Consider the following 13,388-nt stretch of genomic DNA (forward strand, 5'->3'; position numbering starts at 1 on the left):
CATTTTAGCACTGATCGGGAAGGATACCATCAAAAGCTCTAGATAAGCTTAAGGAGGTTGACAGTGACTCTGGAGCCCCTTCTCTCTTTACTGACACTGATTTTTGCTTTGGCTACCCCCAAGCCCAACACTAGGTAGACGCTGCACATCAGAGATGCCGCAAAGACCTAGCAGACACCAGAATTAGATGCTGCTGAAGACCCGGTTACCTAAAAAGAACCTGAATAACCCATGACCATGTGGAAAAATAGCTGTAATCCTGGACAACATTCACCATGGGACAGCCCTCCTCCTCATGTGGAACACCAGCACGAGGCCGGCCTATGACCAGATAGCACCTGCTCACCCTCTCCAGGGTGAAATATAACTGGAAGAAATACAATGGATGCCACTATCCACAGCTGTATTGTGGGAACTGAGGACTCCTTTATTTGCCTATTTCCAACTCACGTGTACACATGCTACAATCATCGCATTCCACCCCATGGTACTTCCCCAAACGGTCACTGTAATGACAACAAACACAATTTGAGGAGTGCTGATGCTGTCACTGATGTGGTTATAAACCCGGGGAAGCTAAATAGACTTCTGCATCTGACATCCAGCAGTCTAGGAAAATAAGCTGTTGCTGGTGTGTTTTATGTGCATGTGTGCGTGCTCTGTTTTATCAATAATTACCTGCTGATGTTTCCACTCGAGGAAAATTCCAGAACTGCAACATCCCAGGGGCTTCCAAGTGGCTTCTATGAAGACACTAGCCTCTAAATGAAGCTTTTATTACCTGCCCTCTTACATTAGACACATCAAAACAGGTGAACTTGAGACATCAGGTTCAGGCATCACTGTGAGATCTCTGTTTATCATTTATTTATTTATTTATAGGGGAGATTGAACCGATATGGATCAGTGTCTAGCTCTAGTGCAGTAAATGAAAGCTATTGTAAGCCACCCATCAGCCCTACTGGCACTGCAGTCAAGCCCTGATCTAATGGCTAAGGATGACTCTCGACACTGCTTTTCTCTCCTCAGCGATCTGGTCCCGCTTCTGCACTTTCTGTTGCTGTGCCCTGGGACAGTTACATGACTCTGTCCCTTCTGTTTCAGGGACTACCCTGATACACTAATTGGCATCTTAATATCATATGTGCTGCTGGCATCTATATGCTGCCCAAGTGTACAGCACAGCCAGAACACCTGATGTTCACAGCTGCTGTCCACGTGGTCAGTGACAGTCGGTTGTGGGAAACAGCACTGGTTTAATCAACAGCTGCTGCAGGACTCAGCAAGTTTCTGACCACACTGAAAGATGGGTCTAACTGTATGTACACGGAAGTTTAGAAAGTCAGAGACAGCTTAAAGTTTACCTGTATCAGGGAGGGCACCGTTGCTTTGAAAGAGTTTTGTTGTTGTTACTTGAATTTGGGGATGGCTATGGGTAGTTTGGATTCTGCAGATGCTGAACTCAAAGCAGCAGCAAAGGTTAAGAGTTCAAAGTAGTCTGAGAAACCAAGAAAGAAGGGGTGAGGACTCACATGGCTTGATCTTGTAGTTTCTTTCATTTTTTCGGCACTTTAAAGACACAAAGTGGTAATTGGACTCAGGAAAGTCTCTAGGACATTTTGTCAGTGTCAGTCTCAGAAGGTTCCTCTGCCAGAACTGGCTTTGCTGCCCTTTGCTTTGTCTCTCTCCATTGTGTGTGTTCTTATGGGGGGAAATGCCTGACCCAGAGTCCCAGGGGAGGAGGCTCTAAGATGAGAGCGGGCGTAGTCAAGGAAATGGGTGTGCAAGCTCCTACCTGGTGCCCTACAATTCTGCTTTTCCCCTGACCTGGAGGAATCCAATTGTACTGCTGATCTTAGGTCTTGAAAAAAGCTTTCTAATGATAAGAATGGCTAACCACTGGAATAAAATCTGGGAATCTCCAGATTGGAGGTCTAAACCCATAACAGACAAGAACAGCTTAGGTCCAGCTGATCCTGCATGGAGTTAGGCAAATGAAGTATATAAGGGCCCCTAAGACCCACTTTACACAAATTTTCTACAGTTCTCAATGCCTTTTGCATCCCACACAGATCTCTTATTTGCTAAGATTACCAAGAAAGGCAAAGGCGTTTTACGGAGCATGGACACACGGATGGACACTGGGAAGTAACTGAAAATGCAAACCTGTCCCACATGCAGCCACTGAACAGCCACAAAATGGGAACAACTTGCAATTAGTACTGATGTAGAGATAGTCAAATCAGCATGGGATAAAAATGTGCATGTCCTATTACCAGTCTCTCAAGCCATCCTGCCCCCACTGCTCTTTCTGCCTGCTGTCTCTGCAAAGGCTGAACAGTTTCTGTTATGGAAATCAGGCACCTGATACATAAAAACAGAAACAGCAACAACAATCTCTCCCTGTGACTGCCCAGCCTGTGCAAGAAATGGCTTGGCTCATTCAGTGAGTGCAGGAGGCATGTGTGCGCAGAACTACCTGAGAAAAACAAACCAAAGCAATGACATTTGCATTTTTTCAGGATACACAGAAGACCCGGACTCCACTTTGGTCCACTATATATCATGAGCCCATAAATAAGCAGAACTACAACCAGAACCCACCTTTGCTGTTTTTTTGGCAGGAGGGAGGGTGTTTGATTATTTGTTTTTACTAGCTTTCCTTCTGCAATCAGGCATGCTGCACTTTTGCCCCCAGGAGCTCCTTACCTAATTTCAACCACACTTGCCAAAAGGCCGTTCCCCAGCTATTTGGATCACAGGAGCTTAGCTCATATCAGACACTAGAAAGTCCATTTGGGAGAATCACAATGGAAACATCTAGGTGAATCTCCACCTTTCACTAACTGCCATGATTCCCTCTCCTCTCCCTTCCTCCCCCATCAATTCATTGAGCCTCCATGCTCCTTATTTCTGCCTGGAAGTGGAAACCAGTGTGCCCAAGGCTCCTCCTGGAAATGCTGTTCTCACAGCATTCACTCCTTGAATGGCATTAACAATCTTGGGGAAATTTCAGAGCAATCTGTTCTTGCACAACTCAGCCAAATTTCACAGATGTTAGGAAGTTCACAGATAAGACAACAATCTTGCAGGGCTCTCCCCAAAATCCCCTGTATTTCTTATCCCCACCATCCCTCCTATCCTGAAACTTCTAGTCCTGGACGGGGAACAGGACAGAGGAACACTGGGTATCTCATAAGTCACTACTAGTTTTCAAATGAGAAGATTCACTGATCCTATTGTGAACAGTCTGCTTAAGCTGGAGCCTCAAGAAGCACACAGCCTTGTTCTGTCTGTGCGTGGAGGCAATAAAAATCGCAATTTGGAAACTAGCTAGCAATACAAGTCATTAGGGGAGGTACTAAATGTTGCTGCTTTAATAGCTCACTGATCATTTAATAATGTCACTGCTGCAGAGCATGGTGGCACCATTTGCTAGCTTTTGTTTTGCTTTCTGAAATTCAGGGTCATTTCACTTTCAAGTGAGTGGATTATCTCTCTTCCCCCCTCTTGCTAGTCACTGCAAACTGCTTTAAATAATTAGAAAAAGGATGGCTCCTTCAAGTTCACCATCTCATTTTCATAAGGTCTAGTGTCATTGCTTTGGAACAGGAAGTGAAGCTGTGGTGGTGGTGAGGATTTGACAAGGGCAAACCAGTTAGCAGCCCCCGCTTATCTTTGATAAGTCCTGTGGGGTCCCTGCCATGCAGATTGGATCTCTACTTTTATGTCTCATCTAGAGGACAGCACCTCCATCAATTTGAAACACTGCACTGGGTTATTAGTTTATGGAATTCATCCAAATTTAGTCCTAAGCAGGATTTAAAATCATGACCTTCCAATCCAGAGGCAGCACTTACCAGACCCACGCAAGTCCTTTGTTTCAGACAAACAGCTTGAAGTTATCCTAAAGACTGAAGGGCGGGGGGGAGCGGGGGGGGAGAAAGAGGGGAAGGAAAATGAGACACAAATAGAAAGAAAGTTTAATTTTTTAAATAGCTCAAATTAAAAACCAGAAGAAGCTCTTTGTTAGACAAAACTGAATTCTACAGCAAATCTCAACCCACCACCACAACAAAGCTGATATTTTGTGTGTGAGAGACTCCCAGATGACTGTGGTCAGTGAGCATACTGTCAGCTTCATACAATCTCAGGAGAAATATGGATGAGGTTTTCTTATATTTATAACAGCTTCCATCAATGGAACAAAACCATTCCTGACTCAAACAAGAACTCTAATGGAAAATGGCGTTACTCGGCTTCAAACCACAGTGTTATATCATGCCAGACTTAATCAGAGCTAGCCCTCTATTTTAGAAGAGCTCTGTTTTCACCACATTTACTCACTTCTGTTGTTTCCACAGGGCTGACACTACTCTCGGATGAGTAAGAGATGTTGCCCATGTCACATCTAATCAGGAGGGTCACTTTAAATTAAGTGTAATTGGGGCAGTGCAGACACTTTGGCGGGGGTGCTATTCTGTGGCTTTTCACCAGCAATTAACCCTGTGCAAATCTAGCTGCAGAAAACATATCCTTCCCCAAGAGAGTCACTTTAGCGAAAAGCTTTCCATGGAAGGCTACGTGCCCCCATATACGCCAGCATATCTGGCTACATACTTCTAAATCATTAGCAAAGGAAGAAATTTCTAAAGTGGGTGTGGGGAGGGGATAGGATTTACCCTATTCCTCCTACTGACATTCAAGGGAGCAGGGCCTGAGCAGGCAGGCGCTGAGCATTTCAAGCTGTTGGTTATGCAGGACTGCGAGCCATGCACGGGCAGGCTTCCTGGGGAGCGTCCTGCCACTCTAAATCAGTGCTGGGTCTTTCCACAGCTGCAGCATAATAACCAGGCTCGATGGAGGAATGACTGGGTCGCACCCTCTCACATTCAGCAGGAGGTCAGACTAGAGAACTGCAACTTTCCTTTCTGGTCTTAATAACACTGAATGTCCTGAATGCAGCCGGACTGGAAATTGCAGCTGGACAGACTTTCCCCAAGTATTCTCACACATTAGAGGAGCATTTGCATTCCCAACAGCCTCTGTTTCTGATCCGAAGCAGGACTTGACAGCACAGATGCTTTTGGAACCAAGACATAACAGCAGTGATGAGTCTTCATTTTTATTCCTCTTGTGTGTTATCAGAGAAGGAACCAGGCTGAAAGATTCCTGACTATTTCAGGCTTTCAGGCGCTTTTCCTGAAACACTTGATTGTGGTGGAAGAAATTACCAAGATGGAAGTTGTGCGCTCTTCTCCCTGAGTAATCAGAGGCCTATAATTTCCCTCCTCCTCTAAAAGAGCAGACTGGAAAAAAGGTAGCTCGCAGAGCACTGTTTTATCTCTGCCAGAGGGAGTATGCCACAAGAAACGCACTGTATTTCCCATGAACTTATTTCAATATCAGCTACAGCATCTGCCCTTCTCGTGACCTAAACCAAAACAGCGCAATCCCAGCTAACACCCAGCATGGGGGAACAGAGCGATCTTGTGGCAGAGAGAGAAATGAGCAAGATGGTGAGGTTCTGCACGGGAGATGATCCTGGGATGGAGCCAAGCCACCAGTCCTGCTGGGGTCCTGCCCGTGACGCACAGCAGAGGCAAAGGGGGAGTAGAGGGAGCTCCATGTAAACCCCGATTCTTCTGCCGCCATGCAGCAGCACCAGCAAAGAAGCCACCCAGCATCTTCCTGCTCAGGATGAGCCCTGGGCAGTTGTGCACTGCAGAGCTGCCACCATGTGTGGCAAGGAAAGAGGAGCACTTAATTCAACAGGGAATTCAAGACACACAGAAAGGGAAAGCAATCAGGGAAAGAGAAAGGTGAGAGATGTCTCAGATGCTGCCAAAGCGAATCTGGAAACACAACACACTGCCCACTTTTACCTCTGACTCCACCATGCCATTTATCCAGCATTATGCGAATGATTTTGCAAGGACATTTCTGACTGCTGCTCCATTATCCTAATGCCATCTTCATATTGCTCCTTGTAAGTTACATTTCATCCATCTTATGGTACCTCTACACCACTGGGGGATGGAAATGGGCCCTCCTGTAAATAATAATCTTGCCCAAATTATGAAATGACAAAAGAAAATGGTTTATGTAATATATTGGCTGTGCCGACTCCTGATTACATTATCTAAGGGACACTGTTCAGAATCAAGCTCACAGTTGAAAAAGAACAATCCCAAAAGGGTGAATTTCAGCGCTAGTGTGTTTTAATTCATGAGAACACTGCACCAACACCTCTCAAGATATTGGTACACATAAAAAATGATTTACATAAAACCTGATTATAAAAGCTTCTGTCAAGTTATCCCAGAATGAATTTGGGCCAGTATTCACTGGTCCCACATTAATATTTGAGCACTGTTCAGTATCAGGAAAACAGCAGGATAAGTCTCTTTCTCGTGATTTTAACGTTTCTGATCTTTTGTATTGTTTAATTCTGGTCACTTGCCAAATCTGGGAAGGAGCCCTTGTGGATTAGCTGACATCAGCTCTTTACGCAGTCAATGAAAATTACAGAGCTGATTTTCTCTGATACACCAAAAAGGGATGAGGGGAGAGGAAGCAATTTTCAAGTGAAAATTCAGCATTCACAATCTTCTCCTATTGCTGATGAACATTCTGAAATGCACAGGGGAAAAACAGCAAGAAAACGTAACAGGTTTTTTTCTTTCCAGTTTGGCTGGAAATGCAAGAACGGTTCAATCATTTCCAACTGTAATTAGAACCCCAAAAATACAGTGGAAAATCATGAGCTGGATTTTTTTGAAGAGCTTCTTAGTCCATCACAGATTACCCCTTAAACATGGTGACACATATCATTCAATTTCTAGCAGTTTGCATTAGACATTCCACTCAGAGGTTTCTACATAACATTCACCACCACCCAAATGAAATCAGTTTCAAGATGAATGGTAGAAAGTGTTTCAACACATTAAAGTGTGGATAAACCATTTTTCATCTCTAAATTGTTGGAAGCTCCTGCATTGTATAAATCATAACTAGGTATCAGTAGCCCATTGCATGCTGCATTTTCCCTCTTCAGCTGCAGCTTGCATTTTGAGACAGGGTACAGTCACTAGCTTTGACAAAAGCAATCCTAAAGAGAATTAAGAAATGTGAGGGCTGAGTGCCTTTGTAATATAAACCATATAACTGGTTTTAAAGTTTCAGGCAGAGGAGAAAGAAAGAGAACTCCACCATGCACACAGTGATTGCAGGACTCATGGTGATTCTGGGGGACCTTCCTCCCTCGGCTGGGATTCCCTAGGCTCTTCTGTGCTCACGTGCAAATATTTACAATGGGAACATAGGCTCTCCGGTGTCTGAGCAGATGCAGAGGACTTCCTGAAACCTACCTTCTACCACATATCTGAAAAAGGACTCAGTATAGTGGCTATCAGATGGATTCAATCAAAATGCCTCTCCTTAAAGACCTGCTCAAAGACCCACTGGATTCCCCCTGACTTCAGTCAGTCTGTGACCTGTCCCTTGAGGCCAAGGTAATTTTGGCATTCGTAGTGGGCAAAATGCAAAGAAAAGCCGATTTATCCTTGGGAATTGGCTCAGGTCCTCTCTCAGACCATCCTGTAAAGAAAAGGGACCATGGTCTCAGAGGCTGTACCTTTAAAAGCCCTTGCGGTCTCCAAGTAATAGTCATGCTTCAGTGTGTTCAACATTTTGGCTGAGCTCAGTACAAAATGCAGTGATTTAAAGCTGTGAGATCAGGCGGGATTCAGCAAATTCAGAATTATTTATTTCTTTAGAGCAGAAAGTCTGGCTACAGATTATTTACTGCAAATGGGCCTGTTTGGGGAGGGGAGGAAGGGAGGGGGGAGAGAAGGGGTAAATTGAGTGATTGAAATTTTTCAATTAAAACAAGTAATTTTTTAAAAAGATTTAAGGTTTTATTGACAAGTGGGAAATAATTCAAGTGGCTGGAACCCTGCTAAGTGCAGATCATAGAGACAGGGATGGGAGAAAAAGAAAAGAAAATTTCATTCTGTGGAAGAAGAGAGGGAAGGAAAAGAAAACAAAGAAAAAATATCATTATCTTTGTTTCTTCTGCTACGTTAATGTATTTCTTTCCCTGAGTTATCTCCAATATCCACAAGTATTGATTCAAAATAAGGCACTGTGGTGTAGGCTGCAGGCAGCAGAAAGCTCTGCTGGGAGTGGCACATTTCCAGGGCTGTCAGAGCACAAAAAAGATCTGTGGACTGGCTTTACAAGGAAATTATGTCTGGCCAGATCAGAGAGGGGAGCATCTACCCTCTCTGTAAGGAGCAGGCTGGGCTGGAGCAGCGGAAGGGGCCCAACTCAAGGGATGAGTTGATGATGGAGGTGTGTCTGGATGCTTTGCTTGGGTTTGAGTAGCACCAAAGGACAGGTGGACAACCAGAGTTAAATGAAGCAAAACACACCTGGACAGGAAAGAGGGGGCTTCCGCTCATGAATGCCAAGACCTCATTTCTGCCTTCACTGATGACCTGGACTCAGGAATTAATACCGCTCCTGAGCTCAGGCTATCTGTTGTAAGGAGGTCTCCTCCCAAAGTGGTCACTCTAAAGTGGTGCTGATGAAGGGCAGAAGAGAATTAGGGCTGTTACTCGTAGAGAAGCCGATTCTATTTTGCCCGTCTAAGGAAGGAGTAAAATATTACTATAATCTCCATCCCCCCAGTTAATTGCCTCTTTTACTATTATAATTCCCATTCCCAGATAAATTTAGCTTTTTCTAAAACCTTTGATTTTTCCTTTGTGTTTTACATTCAAGCTGGAATGCAGTGATAAGGGGCTATGTATATATATATATTTTTAATCTACACACACGCACACACACACGTATAGTTATATATAGTCCCTGCCACAAATAACATTCCTCTGACTGCAGTCACAAAGCCCTTACTAGAAACCTACTCACCCAAGCTGGCCAGCTTTTGTACATCATGCTCCTGAGAGGAGGACTGCTGGCAGCAGTGGGTCGGTGTCCTCATAAAGATGCCAGAAAGGCCTGACGCTCTCCCCATCTCCACTGGCTGTTTCTTCCTCTCCCTTCTCTGATGGGGTGGGAATAAGCCCTTGCAAAACTTCAGATCCACCATGTTTGCTCATTTACACCACAACTGATTTCACTGAAGTGGCTGGAATTACAACACTGTACAGTCCCTGTATGAGAGGCTCTTGATTTAAAAAAGGAGCTTCTCAAAGCAAGTGCTTGCTAGGGGATTCTGCAGTAAGTGGTAGGCCAGCTTTAGAGTCAATGCTTTCCCCAATGAAAAGGGCTTTCATAACAACATGTCTGTGACCATGACACAACCAGCATCCTCTGGAGTTTATCAGAGACCTAAGCAGTAACTTTGCATTTCTCCATTTTCCAGAGTGTCACTTATGGCTATAAAAATCACTTTCCCTTCAAATTTTCTTTCTAAAGGTAAGGTCTTTCTCCTGATCCTTGCCCTGGCACAGCTCCTGTGTAATAAGAGGAGAGTTTGGACTGAATGACAGTCTGGTTAAAGGCCTATTAGAGGAAAAAGGTCATAGGACTAGGAAGCTGTTTGCTTGTTGCTTATTTTTGTAAAACAAAAACCCAACAAAAACCCAACATGCTACTATTACTACTAATAACTACAAATGAGCCCTATTTGTGTCCATTCACAAGTTTCAGTATCGTGCTGGAGAATTCACACTGACCCGTAGCTCAGCTGACACAATGGCACTAACTTCTACAATAGTTGGAGGGCTCCCCCTTCCCCAATCCACTTCTGACACTGGTGTTTACATCAAATCGCCAGGGGAACATCCACCTGTGGGTGCCAAAGGTGGTTTGCTGCAGCTGCGGACACTGATCTGCGGGACTGAAACCGACTCATTTCACTGAGCAGCCCTCCCCTGTCGCTGCAAAATGAGGTTGCACGGCTGAGCTCCCAGCTGTGTCCCAGGCTCTTGCAACAAGCAGCGTTTGGCTGTGAAGCCACCAAGCTCAGTTAGGCTCTACTGCTCCTGAAGTTGGTTTAATTTCAGCTTAATCATCTGGGTTCTTTAAGTGCTTTTGGAAGAATGATCAGAAGCCCAGAATGCCTGAGGAGGAGAAACAAAACGGATTTCTGGCCTTTGGACCACTGAAGAGTGAAGAGAGTCTTCAAATATGTAAAAGCTGCTGTAGAGTAGGATAAACTTTTCTGCATCTGTTGGTGATGGAACAAGAAGTAATGGTCTTAACTTGCAAGAAAACAAACTGAGATTAGATTTTGGGGGAAGCTTTCTAGCCAAAAGACTAATGAAGCACTGGAAAAATATCTCATGGGGAGGCTAGGCTGTGGGATCCCCATCTTCAGATAGAATTAGAAAAACAGATATGAGGAATGGGGTAAGTATTCCTGATCTTGTTTCAGGACAGAGGGCTGAGCAAGGATCCCCCTCTACCTCTACTCCCTAGGATTCGGACCTTGTAATGTAGGAGCTCTCTCCCCTAGGATTCTCTCTCAGTCCTTGGCGAGGAAGAGACAACAGTTCTCTGACCCTTTTGCGCTGCCAGGAAGAAAAGTAAGGTGCAAGAATCCACCCCTTTGCAGCCCAGCAAGACCACCATAAACATCTCACCACCCACCAACACAGCCTGCAAGTCAAAATTCAGCCTTTCCCTAAAGGGGCTATCTGCCACCACCTTCAGCTGGACTGAACTTCAAATCACTTGCCCTCTATTCATCTGTTCCTTACTTCTAAATTCAATCACTGTTCTTTTTTAAAAGCGTCTCTGCCTTTTGCTAATTAAAATATTGGTTGCACTCTGGCTTGCTTTTCCAGGAGGTCTGGACAGCATTGCAGGCAGTTCAGACAAACAAACAACCAAACAAACAGAATCCATTAGGAACTGCCACTGCTGACTGTCGCCCTTTCGCATACATCACATTGAAAAGGTTAATGCTTCCCAAAAGGGGTGGAAGAGATGGGCAGGGGGAAGGGCTGGTGGGATCCAATCCTGTGAGGACCAGATGTCAAAGTTGTTCAATACCGTACAGAATGCGCTCCCCCTTCAAGTAAGGCTATTGCCCATGCCTTGGCAAAGCTTCCCTTTGAGGAATCTATAATTTATTAGGGAAGGTGGAGTGCTGAATAAATTGTGCATAGCGATGAAGCAGTGATGATCGCTAACCGAAATCCCTAGGAGCCTGGCATTTTCAATCTTTAGCTCCCATTTGCGTCCCCCCGGTCCCTACTAAGTGAGCAAGCCAAAGAGCTGAATATCGACAAAACATAATGAGCTCATTGAGATCTAAGCATTGCAATTAGCAGGGTGGAATGGAGCAGAGGGGCTGGGAGACAGACTGTAATTATTTATAATGTTGATAATCACTTACACGTAGTTAAAAATATAAATACATCCCAATGCTTGATGGCATTAACTACCCCTCAATTAGCTCCAAGCCCAATAAGTAAGCGATACCGAAACACTTACAGTGGAAAGGCTAAAGGCCTCTGTCTTAAGGCTACGCTCACCAGGAACCAGGAACCTGCAAACTGTCAGCATGGGTGGGAGGAAGAAGGGTATTTAAAGGAGATATCATCATGATACCTACCATCACTAGTCTGTGTTGCTAATGGAGTTGTGGACAACTGGTTGCTGACTCATGTTCACCTAGTGGTAGTTCTTATCTCTCCTCTGCCATCTTACTTGAAAAATTTCATGAATCCCGTTCTTTGGATACCTCTACAGGTTCTCACTAGATGACCAGAATTTGACTGCCTTAAGGGATACTAGTACAGAGTCCCACCTGAGGAGAGGAAAGGAGCCTTTTCTGGATAACAGGCTGGTAGCTCTATACTACAGTCACAAATGTAACCGTGGTGTATTGCAGTGACACTGAAACTATCATTAGAAACATTCAAACTCTGTTATCACGTGTCTCTATACAGCTTGCCTCATGCTATTTCTCTCATCCCTAAGCCAGCTTATTTAAAAATAGCTTGAGTACCCCCGTGCTACAGATATTTCCCTGCTCTGAAGTTTTTGACCAAAGCAACTCTTTCAGAAAGTCAGCCAGTCTGGAAGATTTCAGAGATGGACAATCACTTGCTTCCCTTTCTTGCAATATCCTATCTCTTTGCTGATATTGAATCAAAATGTCTCTATTACAAAAACGTAAGAGACAGTTATGAGAGCTGGTCCAAATAGAGTCATGTTTTACTAGCCAGAGGGAAGGGAGAACAAGCAGTGGAAAGCAGCAGCTCTGAGCACAGGCAAGCTCTCAGAGAAGATTATGTACTTGAGAACTCAGCTGAAGATCAAAAACGCACCCTCACCTGAAAAATGAGCAGAAGTGACCCTTTCCATCTCCACAGTGCACTCCACTGCTGTAAAAGTAAAGCATAAGTCAAGTTTTAATGGAAAAACAGGTAAGAGTGAAACCATAAGGGAGATTACTGTACATCAAAAAGGAAGACATTTTGGTTGGGGAGCAGATAAAACCCCAGTCTGCTTGTACCATTGACTTCCTTCCTGGTGAAGGGAGCGTTTAACGCACCGGGGTTAAACTCAGGCCCTTTTCAGTGCAGATGTACAGAAAGGGCAGCAGTGGAGAAAATGGTCGCCAGAATTTAGTGAGGGAGCTTAATGAAAACATGGAAAATGTGGAAAGAAAAAAGAAAAAAAAAGAAAGGAGAGAAAACAGAAGCAGACTGTATATCAGCTGAACAAGCTCTGAGAAAATACAGGCGGTGTTCAGTGAAACTGAAAGGGAGAAAAGCAAAACCAGGGTAAATGGAAATTGTTCAAAGATAATTGAATGTATGTCCAAGCGCTTGCGTTTGCCAGCTAGCAATAAATACACTGCCTCAGAAAGCAAGCCAGTACGGGCAAATAGAGGAAGTGCAAAAAGCAATCAAGGGGAAGCAAGAAGCATATGCAAGCAGGGCTGCAGTGCTGTAGGGTATAGGAACAGGAGACGAGGAACGACAGGTTAGAGAATGAAACTGTGAGGCTGGAAATGAGGCAGAACTATGTATCTTGAACTGCATTCAAATAGAGCCCTTAGGCCTACCTAGAGCGTGCTGGAAACCTGGAGGAAAGGCAGCTGGACCACACTGTAAGGTCCTGGCAGCGGTCAGGAGAGCTGATGCGTATGGGACTCTGTTCTGGTAGAATAACCATTCAATACAGCAAGAAGGTACCTGAAATTGGTGCTTGCACTGCGTGTGACTTGATAGGGACTGAAGCAAGTGATTTTCACCAAACAGAGAAATATACCTGAGCTATTCTAGCAGATGGAGAACAGAGACAGCAGAAAGGGACAGAGAATTTTTGGTCTCAATAGAAAAAAACATGCAGAGAACAAGAGTAAAGGATTCTTTTCCCAAGAAATACCAAACCAGGTCAGA

The 13,388-nt window shown here is 44.4% G+C and overlaps 1 protein-coding gene across 5 annotated transcripts in view; it reads right to left on the bottom strand.

The window, feature by feature from the left end:
* Window positions 1–13,388, bottom strand: part of AGBL4 (AGBL carboxypeptidase 4) — a 964,275-nt gene that overhangs the window by 15,196 nt on the left and 935,691 nt on the right. The gene's annotated exons all lie outside the window — the stretch shown is intronic.

Source organism: Struthio camelus, chromosome 8 (genome assembly GCF_040807025.1).
Source record: "Struthio camelus isolate bStrCam1 chromosome 8, bStrCam1.hap1, whole genome shotgun sequence".
In the NCBI taxonomy this organism is placed as follows: domain Eukaryota; kingdom Metazoa; phylum Chordata; class Aves; order Struthioniformes; family Struthionidae; genus Struthio; species Struthio camelus.